The 16,182-nt window shown below is 43.8% G+C and overlaps 1 long non-coding RNA gene across 1 annotated transcript in view; it reads right to left on the bottom strand.

Annotated features, from left to right (window-relative positions):
- The window catches only part of LOC119086257, a 52,314-nt gene extending 46,197 nt beyond the window's left edge, over nt 1-6,117 (bottom strand). Inside the window, exon 1 of the long non-coding RNA XR_005089494.1 lies at nt 5,997-6,117. This is a non-coding gene — a long non-coding RNA (uncharacterized LOC119086257). The remainder of the gene's footprint in view (nt 1-5,996) is intronic.
- Between the last annotated feature and the right edge of the window lie 10,065 nt (nt 6,118-16,182).

Below are 16,182 nucleotides of genomic sequence, written 5' to 3'. Positions count from 1 at the left end.
GATTCTTAGAGTATCAGATCAATGTAAAAACTAATTATGTATCTATGCTATGGTAATCAAGATAGAGTAGTACTGGCACTAAATATGTAAAATTATCTTTTAAATTATTATTTTTAATAGTCATCTAAACTAAACAGAGAGCTAAGAACTAGACCCACATAAATACAGTCCACTGATGTTTGACCAAGGGACAAAGGCTACACGGCAAAGGAAAGAATTCAATAAGTGATGTTGGAAATAATGGGGCATCACATGCCAAAGAGAAATCTAGACTCAAACTTTACATTTTTAACAAATACAAACTCAAAATGGACCCCAAACTAAATGTGAAATACAAGTTAAAAAACTAAAAAACACAGGATAGTCTACATGATATGATACCAAAGGCAAAATCCATAAAAGAGAATAAGCTAGACACCATTAAAATTTAAATTTCTCTTGTGCTAGAGACAATATGAAAAGACAATCCATATACTGGGGGAAAATATGTGCAAGAGACATTTCCTAATTGAATATTTAAAACACAAAGGCTCCTAAAACTCAAAAATAAGATAGACAACCAGTGTAAAAGTTGACCAAGCACCCAAGAAAGCATAAAGGTGGTGAGTAAATGAAAAATGCCCCCATCATAGGTTACCCAAGAAATGTTAAAGCAAAAAAATGAGATAGCACTCCATACTTTTAGAATGGTCCAAATCCAGAACAATTACACCACCGAAAGCTAGAGAGAGTGGAGCAATATAAACTCCTGCTGGCTGCTAATCAATTGCTATGGCATGATGGAAGACAATTGGGTAGTTTCTTACAAAATGCAGCATACTCTTACCATTTAATCAATGGGTTGGTGTGTATTTAGATGGGAATTCAAAACATATACACACAAAAACATCTATTACAGCAACTTTAGTCATAGTCATCAATACACAGAGAAGCATTGAGATGGCTTCCGTGGGTGAGATAACCTGCACACAGTGGGGTATCATGGTGGTTTGAATAGTTATGGCCCTCACAGACTCCACCTGCTACCTGCAGTCAAGATGTAGAACTATCAGCTTCTCCAGCACCATTTCTGCCTGCATGCCACCATGTTCTACCATAATGATAATGGACTAAACCTCTGAAACTGTAAGCTAGCCCCAATTAAATGTTTTCCTTTATAAAAGTTATTGTGGTCATGGTGTCTCTTCACAGCAATAGAAACCCTAAGACAGTCATTCAACACAAAAGAAATGGGCTACCAGCCATGAAAAGACAGAGAAGTCTTAAATATACATTACAAAAGGGGAAAAACTGATCTGAAAGGACTGCCTTCTGTACATCTTTAAAGTTTTCATTTTTGCTTGTGTGGACTAATTCATTTATCTGACAAGCTCTTCTGGCTTCTAAGGACATCAATCATACACATAGTACCCAGACATGCATGCACGCAAACACTCATATACCTAAAAAGACTAAGTATTTAATTATAGGCACAGATGAAGGAGAAGAATCCCAGGTCAATGTCATCGGCCAGATAATCACCATTATAGAAGAAACTCCAAACCAAGGAAACACATACACATACAAGAAATGCACAGAATCTTGGAACTACAAAAGATGTCAAATAGCCAAAGAAATCCTGAACAAAACAAAATACAATGCTGGAGGGATTACCGTTCCAGATTTTAAGACGTATTAAAAAGCCATAGTAATTAAAAACAGTATGGCACCAGCACAAAAAACAGACTTGTAGACCAATGAACCAGAACATAAGACCCAAACATGCGTACACAATCATAGCTATCTGACAACTGACAAAGATGTCAAATGTGTACACTAGAGAAAAGATGGCATCTTCAACAAACGGTGTTGAAAAAACTAGATGTTTACATGTAGAATATGGAAATTAGACCTTTATCTGTCATCTTGTACAAAATTAACTCCAAATAGATCAAAGACCTCAATGTGAAAGCTTAAACTGCTAGAAGAAACCAGGCAGAACACTACAAGATATAGGTGTAGGCAAGGACTTTCTTAATAAGGCTTAATTTTTCTAGGAATTAAGGTCAAAAATTGATGAATGGAATCTCATAAAACTAAAAAGCTTTTGTACAAATAAGAAAACTATCAATTGAGTGAAGAGGAATCCCAAAGTGGGACCAAATCTTTGCCAGCTATACAGTTGACAGAGGATTAATATTCAGATTATATAAAGCTAAAAAAACAAATCATGAAAGCAAAAGATCTATTCAAAAAATGAGTTATGGTGCCTAGAGAGGTGGCTCAGTGGCTAAAAGCCAGTGGCAACTCTTTCTGAGGAGCTGGGTTCCATTCCCAGCACCATATTGTGACTCATAACCTTCATCTACATTTCAAGGGGATTAAACACCCTCTTCTGGCTTTCTTCAGGCACTGTATACACATGGTACAGACATATATGTAGGCAAAACATCCATACGCATAAAATAATATATATTTTTATGGTTTTGAACAGAGAGTTTTCAAAAGAAGAAATAAAGATTGCTAACATATAGCTCAAATGCTCATCATATTGAGGAATTAGAGAAATGCAAATAGAAACAACACTGAAATTTCATCTTACCCCACTCAGAATGCAAAGATCAACACAACTCCTGACAGCGTATGCTGGGAGGACGTGTGAGGAAAGGGAACCGAACCCTCATTCACCATTGTTGGGATTGCAAACTGGTCCTGCTACTCTGGAAATCTGTATAGAAAACCCTCAAGAGAGTAAAAATAAATCTACTATATGACCCAGCTATACTACTCCTCAGAATATGCCCAAAAGACTCAACATCCTACTGCACAGATACTTGCCCCTCTATTCACAATAGCTAGGAAATGGAAACAACCTAAATATCCTTCAACTGATAAATGGATGACAAAAATATGATATCTATATCTATACATACACAATGAGTACTATTCAGCTGTAAAGAACAATGAAGTCATGAAATGTGCAGATATAGAAAACTATAAAAAATGGCAATTAGTCACTAGGAAAATGCAGGCTACATTAAATGATAAACCACTACCTATCTATTACAATTCCAAATTTGAAAGACTGACCTTACCAAGTGTTAACAAGCATGTGCAGGAATGGAAACTCTGATTGACCACTGACAGGAATGCACAATGGTACAATCACTATAGGGAAACATATGACAGGGTTTTATTTTTAATTGTTTTCTGGGTATAAAATAATGGGTTTCTTTATGACACTTCATGTGCATCACTTTACTTTTCTTATATTTGCCTTATGACACTTCATGTGCATCACTTTACTTTTCTTATATTTGCCTTTTGTGATACCTATTCTTGGTTGTCAATGTGACCATATGTGGAATTAACTAAAAATCAAGCAGCGGGTACACCTGGGAAGGATTTTTCTTGATAGAATCATTTGAAATGGGCAGATCCACCCTAAATTAGGATCTTTTGAGGTGGGGAAACCCACCTTTCCTCTGGACCACACTTTCCGGTAACAGCCTCTCTAAAGCACAATGCAGAAGCAAGCACTTGCTCTTTGTCTGCTTGTCCTCACTCTCCCTGGCAAGTCCACTCCTTCACTGGCATTAGAGCCTACTTCTTCAAGGCTGTAGCGCACACTGAAGAGCAGCCGAGACAATCGGCCTGCTGGACTGAACAACTACTGGATTCTTTGACTTTCCATTTGACAGGCATTGTGAAACAGTCAGGCCATAACCTGTAAGCCACTCTAATAAATCGTGTGTGTGTGTGTGTGTGTGTGTGTGTGTGTGTGTGTGTGTACATTTTCATTCTATCAGTTCTGTTTCCCTAGAGAACCTTAACCAATACACCCTCCCACCATAGTACACGTACCACTCCTTCCACCTCCTGCTGGCTCCTTTTTTCTCCTCACATAGTCTGCTCTATCATGAATATAAATGTGTGTATACAAATATATATATATATGTATATGTATATATATATATATATTTCAATATAGACTCCACATAAAAGAGAAAACATGTGCTAATTTGTCTTTCCCTACTATCCTTTCATTTTCTCTCCTCCCTTTGGACACCTTTTCTCCCCCCACAGGCCCCCTTTTACTATCATGTAATGTGTGTGTGTGTGTGTGTGTGTGGTGTGTGTGTGTGTGTATAAAGAGAAATATATTCTATATGGTAGTTTCTTTTTTTTGTGATATATATTTTTTATTTTACAATACCATTCAGTTCTACATATCAGCCATAGGTTCCCCTATTCTCTCCCCTCCCACGCCCTCCCATACCCCCAGCCCACCCTCCATTCCTACCTCCTCCAGGACAAGTCCTCCCCCGAGGACTGTGATCAACTTGGTAGACTCAGTCCAGGGAGGTCCAGTCCCTTCCTCCCAGACTAAGCCAAGTGTCCCTGTATAAGTTCCTGGTTTCAAACAGCCAATTCATGCAATGAGCACAGGACTTGGTCCCACTGCCTAGATGCCTCCCAAACTGATCAAGCCAAACAACTGTCTCACCTATTCAGAGGGCCTGATCCAGCTGGGAGCCCCTCAGCCTTTGGTTCATAGTTCATGTGTTTCCATTCATTTGGCTATTTTTTTTCAATATATATATAGCCTTTATGGATCTATGGGTTGTGGTCTGATTGTTCATTTTATATCTAGAATCCACCAATGAGTGAGTACATACCATAACTGTCTTTCTGGGTTTGGGTTACCTCACTCAGGATGATTTTTTCTAGTTCCATCCATTTGCCTGCAAATTTCATGCTTTCATTGTTTTTCTCTGCCGAGTAGTACTCCATTGTGTATATGTACCACATTTTTTTCATCCATTCTTCCGTTGATGGGCATCTAGGTTGTTTCCAGGTTCTGGCTATTACAAATAGTGCTGCTATGAACATAGCTGAGCATGTATCTTTATGGTATGTATCAGCATTCTTTGGGTATATGCCCAAGAGTGGTATGGCTGGGTCTTGAGTGTGTGTGTGTGTGTATAAAGAGAAATATATTCTATATGGTAGTTTCTTAAAAGTCAAATATATGTGCACAATGTGATTTAGGCAATCAACTAGACCTTTGTACCAACACAAAAGAAAATATTCTATGTCCATACATATATGTTAGCTCGTACATGAATATTCATTTTAGCATCATTGCTTAAAACAAAACTCTACACAACAACCAAAATATCCACCCACAATAGAATAAACTGTGATATATTCATACAATTGAATAATGCTTAGTAATAAGAGTAAATGAACAAGGACTATATGCTTTGACCTGGGTGAATCTCAAAAGCTAAGTGTCAGACGCTGGACACAAGTTTTGTACAGGCAAAACCACAGTAGTGGTCGACACAGGCTGGGGGCAAAAGAAGCAACTCTGTTGTAGCTATCATTTTATGACATATGAATATAACAAAATATCACATTATACAACTTAATTATATAAAATGTTGCCAATTACATCCCAATAAATTTGGGGGAAGGTTTTTTGTTGTTGTTGTTGTATTTTAGGCCAAAAATATTTTAATTGATTAGTATGTGATGAAAACCAAAATCTGACCTACCCCTCTGCCCCTGCGAAAGTAGAATCCAAGAAAACCCGTTACCAATCTACTTTATGCACCTGCCTATGAAAGATTTTTAAGGAGACTTGTCAAATTTCAGACTTCAGGTCATTCGTTATGGGAACTTAAGTGGTCTGTCTAGGCGCCCGGATCTTTCACCTGTAAAATGGGACCTGTTCACTGTAGCTTGTCTTTGGGGGATGTCAGAAGGAAGCGCGGGTTTTTGCATGTGGTAAACACCTGCATACGGTGATGCAAATCCTCTCCCCAGGCTACCAAGAAAAACCAAGGCCCTGTTACCTCACGGCATCACCAGCAGCAGGGTTGGAGCACGCAAAGGCCACCAGGGCCTTCACCCGGGCAGCAGCCTGGTCGTGGGCCCCGAGCGGCCGCAGGTAGCTGGAAATCCCGCTCAGACCACACTCACAAACCATGAAATCGAGAAGCCAGCCGTACCTCACACAACTGCAGCAGCAGAAGGCAGGACTCCACGCGGGGCTCTCTCCTTCCCGTGCAGCCCAGGGCCATCGAACTGGCGTCTCCAAAGGCGGCAAGATGGCTGCCTCAACATGGCCCCCGCGTGAGGGGCGGCTCCCTCCCAGAAGGCCCTGCGGCCTCTCCTTGCCCGCACTGGCTCGCAGCTGCCCTCCCGCCCCGCAGCTGCCGACTCTTCCTCCTAGGCTCGCATCACAGCCTCGCAGAGGCAGAAGGGGAGGCTTTCCGCAGTGTCCACCACAAAGCTCTCTGCAAATATTTGCTGAGGGCGGGATGGAGTCTCATGAGTGGCTGGGTCTATGATGCACTGGAAGCTGCGCCCTGGCAGGAAGATTTTCCTTTTTCTTTCTAAGGCAGGCCAGGGGACGGATGAAGACTTGCTTTTGATGAGTTCTATATAATTAAACACTGAATAGTCTGAGTATACTCCCAAATAACCTCTGGAGAGCTTTCAACCATTAAACGTGGGCTGCCATGAATCCTACCAGGTAAAAGGTGTGAGTCAGAATGCATAGCCTGCGTACTGGATTCCGAATGAACACGCCTGGGCCCAAGAGCTTTCAAATGCTAGCTCTACTGTTTACTAGGTTTGCCGTCTTAGGCAAGTTGCCTAACCGCTCCAGGCTTCTGCCAAATGGGGAAAAACAGTTCCTTCTTCATAGCGTTCAGCACCCTGAGTGTTTAATAAATCTTAACCATTATTCTCATTCATAATAAATCCATCCTGAATCAGCTTAGCTTCCTATAAACTGTGGGTGACCCTGGAAAAGACGACTTTTCTCTGACTCATACAACACAATAGATGGAATGACAGCCATTTATAATAGTCCTTGTATTAGCTGAGAGGATCCGGTGGGCAAGCCACTCTCAGATAAAGGCTGCCCACTAGGGGAGCTGCCCCGGTTCTACAAATCCCACCCTGGACTCCCTGAATTTGCCAACACTCTCCAACTCCTATGAGGCAAGGTGCTGCTAGATTTCTGTTTGAAATTTGTACATTTAGTCAAGAGAAATGGAAAAATAAGCCCTCACAATGGCTTTTACATGAAATGTTCATAGCAGCTTTGCTCACAGTAATAAAAATATTGCAAACAACCTAATGTTCATAAGCAGCAACCTACAGTTAATTCATAAAATGAATTCTAAGATGTGCGTCCCAAAAATACATTCTGAAACAAGCAAGACACAAAGGCCACATATTGTTTGATTCCGTTTATTTCTGATGCTAGATAAGACAAACTAATCTACAGTTGCAGAAAGCAGATCTGTGTTTGCTTGTGGTCAGAGCTTGGGGCAGGAATTAATGGGTGACAAAGTAGGAGAGCATTTTGAGGCATACTAGAAAGGTGACATCCTGAGTGTGGTAGTGATAAGCTACAAGAAAGGAGTTTTGTTAAAACTCATTAAACTTTTTTAATGAAAATGAGTACATGAAATCACTTATAAACTATACTTTAATAAAGTTGATTAAAGCCGGGAGGCGGTGGCACACACCTTTAATCCCAGCACTCGGGAGGCAGAAGCAAATGGATCTCTGCAAGTTCAAGGCCAGCCTGGTCTACAGAGCAAGTTCCAGGACAGGCTCTAAAGCTACACAGAGAACAGAGAAACCCTGCCTCAAAAAAAAAAAAAAAAAAAAAAAAAAAAACAACGAAAATAATAAAGTTGATTTTAAAAAAATTATGGTGAACGTTTATTTTTTCTTATGGTGAATGTTTATAACCCATGTCTTTAATAAAGCAAATTATCCCAGAAAATCTCAGAGTGCGTATGAGGGCTGTCAATAATTTGAAAGGCCTGGAGAGCAGAGCATTGGTTTATTTGGTAAAGAAAGCTCTCCTGTGGGCTGCAGCGTCCCCTTATGTCTGAGATTTCTAGTGTACCCTGTACATTACAGACTTCCCTAGCCAGCATCAAAGGCCTTATCCACAAAAGATTAACTTGCAGCAAAAAAGCAATCATTAACTAAATTATGGTAGCTCTTGATATAGGATCATGCAACAACTAAAAATATGCTTACAAAGAACTTAGCAAAATAGAAAATTTTCATGTTCTGATTTTTAAAATTAAAAAACAGCCTTGGTTCATGATTTTTTTTAAAAGTATTCATCTATGAAAATAGGAAGAAATTAATCTATCTGTGGTGTTAAAAGTTGGGATAGTGCAGGTGTGATGATACGGGCCTTTATTTAATCCCAGTGCCTGAGAGGTAGGTGGATCTCTGAGTTCGAGACCAGCCTGGTTTACATTAAAACCTCCAGGTTGGCCAGAGTGACACTGTGAGACCCTGTCATAATAATAATAATAATAATAATAATAATAATAATAATAATAATATCAGGGTGGCAGCTCCTCTCAGGGAGAAGAAGTGGTTGGGAAAAACAGCAGGGGTGGATGTGGGAATTCCCAGGTCTTGATGAAGTTTGTTCCTTTGTCAACTCAGGTAAGAACAGCATGTGTGGCTAACCCACAGAGACACAGACTGCTAAAACAGAACCCAGTGGGCTGTGCATTTCTGCCCCGTTGGCAAGCCACCGAATCTGGGTTTAATGGTAGATTTTGTGGATCCCACACAGCACCAACGTGAAATGGAGGCCAGAGAGCTCATGCCTCCCTATACCCACCAACCATAACAACTCTTTTTCTTTCAAGATGGGGTCTCCATGTAGCCCTGGATGGCTTTGAACCCAAGATCTTCCTCCTTCAGCCTTCATGGTGCTGGAATTATAGGCCCAATTCAAATGATTTTTCACAAAGTTCCCCTTCCACACTTGCTAGATCTAGTAACATAGGCCAGTGTGCACTTGCCGGGCCACTGACCCAGAAGCAAGTGCCAGACATTCTGGGTCCCAGACATGCATTAATGTCCTGAATGGCTCCAAGTTCCACTCTAGTGTATCAGGGACATATCAGCTGGTAATTGTGGTCAGTAGAAAGCAGACTCTGAGACACGTCCCAGGCCAGGGAGAGACCCCATCTCAAGTAAAAGGAACAAAACCCGAGGGTGTCCTCCAGCCTCCACACATACTCAAGAAAGACGACAAACACCCAGCAGGGTCTAAGAAATGTCAGGCTGAATGCACGAAAGTCCTCTTTGCGGTTGTTTTTGTCCTGGCTGGAGCAGAGGCCAGCAGGGCTCCCTCACTGACTGGGAGAAAGCAGTGACTGTAAGTGAAGAGCTCCAGTCATCCTGTCTGGGTTTTTTGCTTTCTCTTTAAACAATGAAGTAGAGTGAAGGTATTTGGACCCCTCCCAGAGAGGAGGCAGAGAGCTGGAGCAGTCAGGGAACATTCCTTTAGTCACCTGAAGAATCTTCCAAACTGTCCCTCAAGTTCCTACATCAGGCTTGAGTGGGAGACTGTCCCTCCCCAACCTCCGAGGCCTTCTCTCTTCCTCCTTTGAGAGGAATGGCTTTTTGCCTACCTGCCTCAGGCAGGGTGACCAAGTGAAAGGCCACCTCTGAAGTGGTGCTCCTTCTGGGTGGCGGCTTCTGCAGGGCACAGCCTACAGTTAGGTCCTCTTGGAACAGCCTCTGGTCCAACACACTTAGCACCCGCAGATGTCCCCTTCACAGCACTCACAGCTTCTGTTTTTTATAAGTTCCCTGTTTGTGTATATTTTACAAATGCAAATCATTCCCATCGTGACTGGCTAATTTACCGGATTCTGTGCATTCAGAGAGCAGGAGTAGGGTCTGTTGTAATCATCACTTAGGCATCCAACAGATGCCTGAACAGTTCATGCCCAGTCTCTGTTGTTCCTCCTCATGCGAACTCGGGTCACCTCCCCACTTTGTGCCTCAGCTTCTCCAGTAACCAAAGACTAGACCTTGGATTCCCTTACCACAGGTGCTCACATGCTGAGCACTAGTGAGAATAGGGCCGGAAAGAGCCAGGAGCAAGGGTAAGTTACTGGTAAGTAACCTGAGAGTGAGTCTCTAACAACAGGCAAAGCCTGGGGGAGTTTTGCGAGTCTTCAGTGGGGAGTTCTCTTGAACATGCCTCATTGCCCTCTGACTGGCTGACTTCACATGTGTTCATGCCACACAGAGTCTCAGAGTCCTACAAGCCGAACTGAAACTTAGCATTTGCCAAGCCGAACAGGTATTCCCATAGGAAATGCATCTGGGAAAAAATCATAATGGCAAGTATGTCCACACCAGGCCTGTGTCGGCAGCCTGCTCCTCACCCTCCATGTCCCTCTCCTACCTAACATTTCTACACGCCAGTGTCATCCCAGCTCCTGGCCTCAGTTATGAAGAAGGTTCTAGAGTCTCTGGATCCAGATCCACCATATTCAGAGATGAGGACATGGTCTCTGGTCAGCAGAGTCAGAAAGGCAGCTCTGTGTGGCACAGACGAAGAGGATCATTTAAAGAGTCTCATGAATATCTAAACCAAATATTCTTACCCTGAGAACCAGCAATTCTACTTAAGAAAGTATGCTGCAGATATACTTCCCTTGAAAGTGTGAGGGTGTGTGTTCAAGGACATCCACAGAAACTTTTATAGGGAGAGATGGGAAGGCCTTAATCATCAGCATAAAGATCCATTAACAGTGATGCTCCCAGGTGGTCAGCTATAGTTTAGTGCAGGTCTAGAAAGGACCAGGCAGGCCTCCATACTAACACATGAGATGGTCAAAGTAGAGAGTCAGCCTGGGTCTCACCAATAGATGAGTAGATAAAGAAAAGATGGGCTGTGAGTGCACAGACATACACACAAATACACATAGGCAGGTGCACATACAGACATGCAAACACACCCAGACCACACACACACACACACACACACACACACACACACACAGGTATATACATATGCACATACAGACACACACTATGCAGGCATCCATACAGACATTCAGACACACATGCACACACAGGCAGGCATACACACATGCATGTAAATACACACACATGCATACATGTACAAACATACACACTTGCATACATGCATGCGTGCATCAACAATAGAATTTTACTCACAATGGAGCATAAAATCCTGTCACTTGGAACTAAAGGAATAGAACTGGAGAACATTTCATTAAGTGAAACAGGCCAGACACACACACACACACACAAAAACAAGGACCACACTTTCTCACTTCCATGTGAGACTTACCAGGTCAATGTGACCTTAGGACAGTGATGACCAGGGACTGGGAAGGGTACAGGGCCTGGGAAGAGGGTGGTTGGGTACGATCAGTGCACACTGTGAGCATGGATGAAAATATCACAACAAACCCCACTGGAATGTATAACTAATATGTGTGACTAAAAAGGAGCCTTACAGGGAAAAGCTGGAGGCAGAACAGGGTTGAGATGAGGCCAGGAAAATCTAGTACAGACACAAAGCCTTGCCTCTCATAGGTTGGATTGTGTCACCTGGAGACAGAGTCTTTACAGAAGGAACCAAGTTCAAATGAAGGCGCTAAGACGGGCCCTAATGAAGTATGATCAGTCCTTACAGAGAGGGACGTTCTGACGCAGACGTGCACACAGAGACAAAGTCAAATGAAAACAAAAAAATGGAGGTCAGGTGATGTTTCTACAAGTCAAGGGCCACCAAAGTCTGACAGCAAAACACCAGAAGCTAGTGGAGAGGCGAGAAGAGAGCCTCCCTCACAGGCTGCAGCCTCAAGCTCAGCCTCCAGCCTCTAGAGACAGGCGACAGTAAATTTCCATTGTTTAAGTTCCTGGCACTTCATTATACTAAACCTAGAAAACTAATTTTCTTTCTCTCTCTTTCTCGAGCCCTGTCCTCAGAACTGAGGTAGGAACAGGGCTTCTCACTGTTTAGTTCTTCTTTATATCTTAAGTTTTATTTCCCGTGAGTGTATTCCCTTTGTATCCCTCATGCTTCTGCATCAGGTAATCAACTGTCTGAGAATACAAATGCAGCCATCTTAACACCACGGTCCTCAACCTGGAAACAGTCCGCTCCTCCCACTCTGGCCTCAGTGGATGACTAGCTGTTCCTTTCACGGGCCAAGTCTGAGGCTGAGCTGTGAGGGCTCATTGCTGGCATGCTCCGGCTCACACTTGTCTCGTCAGCCAATCAGGGTGTCTGCAAGCGCAGAAAAGGATGCTAGAGGCTCTGCAACCTTAGCCCATCCCGCTGTGGGCTGGAGGTGGGAGTTTGGGTTGGTTTAGGGGTGGAGGGATAGTAGACACGTTCCATTCATCCTCATGTGGAAGGAAGCCCCACTATTACTGAGCTCGGCTACTGACTGAGTCAGGCAGGTTGGCTTGACTCATCTATCATAGGATGACTCATTGCGTGCAAAGAAGCCCTTTTCCCTTTCTGGAGTAAACGGGCAGATGGATAGCCACTGTGTGAGTCACAGGGCCTGGGGCCCAAATAGCTGTGCAGATGGAGAAAAAAATGAGATCCCGCGCAGGAGGTGCCTGCCTCATCAGAATGGGGGCCTGCCCCCTGCGTCTGCCGCACCTGGCAGACACTAGAATTCCCAGAGCCACCACAGCCCCTGAAGCAAAGGAGGCCTGGAGACTCCGCATGGTGGTGGCTGCCACCAGGGCGCTGGCCGCCTTTCAAAGGAGAAATGATCAGGAACTTGGAAGGAAACTCAGTGTGGAAGAAATGAGCACGAAGACAGTTGAGTGTCAGGGTCAGTCTAACCCTGGTACTAAATATCATGCGAAGATGACCCGGCGTGGGAACGGCTGCCTCAGGTACCAGCATTTTAAGCTCCTGACCGCGTGTTCTTGTCAGTGGCTCCTCTGAAATAGAAGAGTTTCTGAAACCACGGGCAGTTAAGCCCATTCCCTGTTTCCCCTGGCCTGCAAATTCAGAATACATTGGTTTTTTTTTTTTTTCTTCTTCTTTATGGCAAAAAAAAAAAAAGATATCCCTCAGAGATCTGCTGAGAACATGACAGGTCAGGAAAGACACCAGGGAAAAAGACTCCACGTTCGGCTAAAGAGGAAGTGCCCCTTCACGGCCTGCTGCAGAATCAACCTCCTAGTCAGAGGAGCCACTGACAAGAACATGCGGTCAGGAGCTTAAAATGCTGGTTCCTGAGGCAGCCATTCCCATGCCGGGTCATCTTCGCATGATATTTAGTACCAGGGTTAGACTGACCCTGGCACTTAACTGTCTTCGTGCTCGTTTCTTCCACACTGAGTTTCCTTCCAAGTTCCTGATCATTTCTCCTTTGAAAGGAGGCCAGCACCCTGGTGGCAGCCACCACCATGCCGAGTCTCCAGGCCTCCTTTGCTTCAGGGGCTGTGGTGGCTCTGGGAATTCTAGTGTCTAGGAGGTGCCATGCTAACTGTTTGTGCTGCCCTCCGGTACCACAGATGTATGATACATAGGTCCCTTTCCCGAATAATACTCTGTTCTTTCCAGGAGTACAGAAGTCCATGGGGAATAACATACAGTCTTGGAATGCCATATAAGCATCCAGTGTAAATACATAAACAATCATCTGCAAACTAACAGCCAGTTATAATAAACAACATGCTGAAAACATGGGCAGAGAGGACTAAGGAGGACCATGGCCTTCCTAAAATGGAGGCTTTCAATTTGGATTTGAAGGTAAGTAGAACTCTTCCAGGTTACATGATGGAAGAAAAGGGTCCATACGAGGGGAAGACCTTACTCAAAAGCTAGTAAGAAATGGGTACGAAGCAGTTGGGGGCCCGTTGAGAAGTCTGGGATGCTGGAGAGATGGGTGATCAGTGCCAGAGGAAGCCAGGGAGGTGGCCGAATGAACATGGCTATGGAAGACTCCACCCTCTCTTCCTGAGTTGCAAGGGAAGCAATGTACGGTTCACCATGTTGGGTAATAGTTATGTTCTTCTTGTAGAGAAAGAGCTAACAGGGATGAAGTGGAGGCAGGAGACTCGTTCAGAGAGATTGGGAGTTCAGCAAAGGATCCTGAGGCCCCAGTGGTCAACATGTGAGGCCCAAAGAGCGGGGAGGAAGACCTATGTCACTGTGGATTCTCAATGGAGAGGACCTGCTAACTGAAGGGGCAGATGGGTGGAGGTGGCAGGATTCAGGGTTCTTCACTTTGGCTGGCACAAAGGGGATACAGAAGGGTCCGCTCTCACTGTGGACATGTTGTTTTGGTGAGGACATGACCGCGGGTCATCTAACTAGAGATGTCCAACAGGCTGGCAGAACTATGGGCGTGGAACTTGAGAGAGAGGACTTGGAGGGCATATTTTTCCTCTGACACATTTTTGTCCAGCTTCCATTGCTGAGGTTTGGCTCAGGCCACCGTGGATTGGTGGGGGAAGTGCTGCTCTGAGATCCTGGGTGTATTTACACAACCTCAGCAGCAAAGCCACTGCCTTCCCCACGCCTGCACAGGAGCAGAGTGTGTGGAGACTCAGGGGTCCCTGGCAAGATGTCACACCGAGGACACAGCTCTGGGCTGGCACTAAAGGTCTGGCTCCAACTGCGTGTCTCCCAGGTGAGGTGTGTTCCCCTAGGATTGAAGAAGCCCCTTAGTTCCCAAGGTTCAGCTGGCAAGCAGGAACCTAAGATGGGGAAGAGGATCCGGCTCTCTTCCCTGGCTCTTCCTTCTGGATCCCAGAAGGACTGAGTGCCAGGAGAAAATTCAACATTCAAAGTAATCAGCAATGTGTGTCTTGAGATGGTAGGCTGGCCCAGACAGGAAAAAGAAAGTGCCAGGATGATCACCAAATGTCCTAGAGAAATTGTTCTGGTTCGGGGTCATCTTAGGATAGTATCACAGTGGAGACACTCAACGATGCCTGGCCATAAAGCCCATCACTTTGCAGGCAGGCTCTTCAGCTGCACCATCTGTCTGAGTTGAATTCCATATAATGGTTCTTACCCCCATTTTATAGATGAGGAAAGTAGAGGACAGAGGTGTCAAATGGCTCACCCCAAATCACCTCTCTAGTCAAGTAGTGATTCTGGGATTTGTAAGCAGTCTGGCTGATTCTGGAGCCTGCCTTCTTAACCACAAAGTGACAGACCCCACCACAAGGCACACAGCAAATGGCTGATGTATTCACAGGGCACTTTGTGCTGCTAAAAGCACCCTCTTATACTTATATCCTCAAATTGACAGACAGAGCCAAGATTAAACCCTTAGCCTGGAATGGCTTTTTGCAGTCTTCTCTGGGGCTGGAAGCCAGACCCAGTGTCTGGTGCACTGAAGCTTTTCCAGACACAAGGAGCTAAGAAGCAGCATCAAGGGGAACACTCCATAAGGCCACACAGTCCACCTGGACCACACTCCTGGAACCACAAGGAGGAATTAATCAAGATGAATGACAGTGGCTGATGCAGACTTACACTTCACGCTAAAAAACCTAAAAGTTCAAAGTGTCTCCTAGTGAGTTCCCATCCTGACTTTGTACTCATTTTGTTTTTAGCTTCCAAACTCTTGAGAACAGAGTCTGTGTCTGTGCCCAACATTAACTGATAGAACAACAAATGCTATTAGTTGTTTGGCATGGCTGCATACTTCCCTAAGCATGATATTAGGCTACAAAAAAAAAGTGATAAACCTCAATAATTCCTAGATGCGCTTTGCCCAAATATGTCCAATGTTAGTATCTGATTACATTTGCTTCATGCACCGTCTATCTTTCTTTAGTTTTTAAAAGATTTCTTTTATTTTTAACTATGTGTCTGTGTTGAGGTTTGTGCCCGCGAGTGCAGGCACACCCAGAGGCTAGAAGCATCAGATCCCCTGGAGTTGGAGTCACAGGCAGCTGTGAGCTGCTGGACATGGGTTCTGGCAACCAAACTTCGAGCCTGATACAGGGGCAATACTGGCTTTTAACTGCTGTGCCATCCCTTAAGCACGCCTTAATTTTTTGTCTTGTTACTTAAGAGGAAATTGTAGACGAATGCCGTTTACCCTTAGTTACACATATTCTGTAACAGTCTGGCTAAAAATTCTACCCTTTCAAATTGTAATGCAATTATCTCTATCACAGGATGAACACTTATGCAGTGTAGTTATCTAGTCTATTATCCTTACTCAGATTTTTGCCAGTTTTCCCTATAATATTCTTTCTATCTGTGGAAATCAAGCGTATGTATTGCACCCATTTTTCATGTCCTGGGGCATTAGAATTGTTCTGAAATCTGACATTTTTAGAAGTGAACAACTCAGTTACTTTGTTAAATATCTCTGC

This window comes from Peromyscus leucopus, chromosome 19, assembly GCF_004664715.2.
Source record: "Peromyscus leucopus breed LL Stock chromosome 19, UCI_PerLeu_2.1, whole genome shotgun sequence".
Lineage (NCBI taxonomy): Eukaryota > Metazoa > Chordata > Mammalia > Rodentia > Cricetidae > Peromyscus > Peromyscus leucopus.
This window is presented reverse-complemented; position numbering and strand designations above follow the sequence as displayed.